This window comes from Choloepus didactylus, chromosome 24 (assembly GCF_015220235.1).
Source record: "Choloepus didactylus isolate mChoDid1 chromosome 24, mChoDid1.pri, whole genome shotgun sequence".
Classification (NCBI taxonomy): domain Eukaryota; kingdom Metazoa; phylum Chordata; class Mammalia; order Pilosa; family Megalonychidae; genus Choloepus; species Choloepus didactylus.
Genome location: NC_051330.1, coordinates 24,069,023 through 24,072,469, shown reverse-complemented (window position 1 = coordinate 24,072,469; position 3,447 = coordinate 24,069,023).

Sequence of the window (3,447 nt, the reverse complement as noted above, 5' to 3'; positions counted from 1 at the left end):
TTGGTTACAAAGTTACAGTCTTAAGGCCATGAAGTGTTCAGGGTAAGTCATCAACAATCAGGTGCCTTCACTAGAAAATGGCCAATGGTGTGTGGAAAACCATGGGAAGGCACATGACTGGCATCTGTGCCAAAATTCTGGTTTCAGAATGGCTTTCTCCCAGGACATTCCTCTCTAGGCTGCTGTTCCTCAAAAATGTCACTCTTAGTTGCTCTTGGGGTGTTTGTCCTCTCTTAGGTTCTCTGGGGCAAGAGTCTGCTTTTGACAGCCATCTTCAAACTGTCCCTCATCTGCAGCTACTTTCTCAGCTTCTATGCATTCTTTAGAGTGTCCCTCTTGTCTCTAGCTCCTCTTCAAAATGTCACTCTCAGCTGCACTGAGTTCCGTCCGTTTGTCAGATCATTTATATAGCTCCAGTGATTTAATTTAGACCCACCCTGAATGGGTGGGGTAACACCTCCATGGAAATTATCCAATCAGAGTCATCACCCACAGTTGGGTGGGGCACATCTCCATGGAAACACTCAAAGGATTCCAATCTAATCAGCACTAAAATGTCTGCCCCACAAGATTGCCTCAAAGAAGATAACTTTTACTGGGGGACATAATACATTCAAACCAGCACAGATATGAAGAGACAGTTCTCTGAAGGGGAAATACAAATGGCCAAAAAAAAAAACACATGAAAAAATGTTCAGCTTCATTAGCTATTAGAGAGATGCATATTAAGACCATAATGAGATACAATCTCACACCAATTAGAATGGTTGCCATTAAACAAACAGGAAACTACACATGCTGGAGAGGATGTAGAGAAATTGGAACTCTTATTTATTGTTGGTGGGACTGTATAATGCTTCAGCCACTCTGGAAGACAGTCTGGCAGTTCCTTAGAAATATAGATATAGAGTTACCCTTCCATCCAGCAATTGCACTTCTCAGTGTATACTCAGAAAATCTGAAAGCAGTGACGCAACCCTATATCTGAACACCAATATTCATGGCAGCATTATTCACAACAAATGTCCTTCAACAGATGAGTGGATAAATAAAATGTGGTATATACATACAATGGAATACCATGCAGCAGTAAGAAGGAATGATGTTGAGAAGTATATGACAACTTGGGTGAACCTTGAAGACATAATGCTGAGTGAAATAAGCCAGGCACAAAAAGAGATATATGCTATCACTAATGTGAACATTGCTGAGGGAGAATGCATGGGGTGTTGGGCTTCCCCATCTTGATGGTTGCTAATGTGCTCACAGACATTGGGGACTGGTGTTTTGATGGGCTGAGCCCTTGATCATGGGACTTACCCTTGGGAAGACCGTTACTTCAAAAGAGAATCTAGGCCTGCTTATAATTGTGCCTAATTGTCTCCTCCTGAATGCCTCTTTTTTGCTCAGATGTGGTCCTCTCTCTCTAGCTAAACCAACTTGGCAGATGAAATCACTGCCCTCCTCCCTACATGGGATCTGACATCCAGGGGTGTAAATACCCCTGGCAATGTGAAATATGACTCCCAGGGAGGAATATGAACCTGGCATCATGGGGTGGAGAACATCTTCTTGACCAAAAGGAAATATGAAATGAAATGAAGTAAGTTTCAGTGGCTGAGAGATTCCAAAAGGAACCGCAAGTTCACTCTGGTGGGCACTCACACATAATATAGATAACCATTTTCAGTTCTAATGAATTGGAATAGCTAGCAATAAATACCTGAAACTATCAAACTACAACCAAGAACCCTTGAATCTTGAAGATGATTGTATAAAAATGTAGCTTATGAGTGGTGACAATGTGATTGGGAAAGCCATGTGGATCACACTCCCTTTGTCCAGTGTATGGATGGATGAGTAGAAAAATGGAGACAAAAAAAAAAGCACCCAGTGGCCTTTGTTACTTTAATTGTTCTTTTTCAGTTTAATTTTTATTCTTATTAGTTTTGTATGTGTGGTAATGAAAATGTTCAAAAATTAATTATGGTGATGGACACACAACTATATGGTGGTACTGTGAACAATTGATTGTATGCTTTGTATGACTGATGGTATGTGAATATATCGCAATCAAATTTAATTATTAAAAAAAGAAGAAGAAAAAGAAAGAATTGGTACCAATCCTGGTCAAACTCTTCAAAAAATTTAAGAGGAGGGAAAGCAAACTAACTCATTCTATGAAGCCAACATCACCCCAATACCAATGTCAGACAAAGTTACTAGAAAAAAGAAAATTGTAGACAAATCTCTTTAATGATTAGAGATCCAAAATGCTCAACAAAGTACTTGCAAATTGAATCCAGCAGGACATTGAAAGAATTATACACCATAATCAAGTGGGATTTATTCCAGATATGCAAGACTGGCTCAACACAAGAAAATCAATTAATTTAATACACTGAATCAATAAAGTGGAAGAAACACATGATCATGACAATCAATGCAGAAAAGACTCTTGACAAATTTGATCTTTCTTGACTAAAACACTCAAAAGGATAGGAATAGAATGGAACTTTCTCAATATGATAAAGGTAATTTATGAAAAACCCACAGCTAACATCATACTCAATGGTGAAAGACTGAAAGCTTTCCCTCTAAGATCAGGAACAAGACAGGGATGCCCACTGTCACCATTGTTAGTCAACATTTTGTTGAAATTTCTACCTAGATCAATTAGGCAAGAAAAAGAAATAAAAGGTATCCAAATTGGGAAGGAAGAAGTAAAGCTTTCACTGTTTGCAGATGACATGATCCTCTATGTAGAAAATCCAGAAAAATCTATGTTAAATCTACTAGAGCTAATAAATGAATACAGCAGTGGAGCAGGGTACAAGATAAACATGCAAAAATCAGTAGTGCTCCTATATACAAGTAATGAGCAACAGGAGGAGGAAATTTAGAAAAATTCCACTTACACCAGTAACCAAAAGAATCAAGTATTTAGGAATAAACTTAACCAAGGACATAAAAGACCTATACACAGAAAACTACAAGAAACTACTAAAAGAAATCAAAGAGGACCTTAAAAAATGGAAGAACACACCATGTACAGTTTGGAAGAGCAATAACAGTCAAGATGTAAATTCTACCTAAACTGACTTGTAGATTCAATGCAACACCAATTAAAATCCCAACAACTTATTCTGCAGAAAACAGAAAAACCAATAACCAAATTTATTGGGAAGGGCAGGGTGCCCTGAATAGCCAAAAATATCTTGAGAAAGAGGAATGAATTTGAAGGTCTCACACTACCTGACTTTGAAGCATACTTCAAAGCTACAGTGGCAAATCACCATGGTACTGGCATAAAGATAGATATACCAACCAATGGAATCAAATTGAGTGTTCAGAAATAGACCTTTTCATCTATGAAAAATTAATCTTTGATAAGGCAAATTGAGTGTTCAGAAATAGACCTTTTCATCTATGGAAAATTGATCTTTG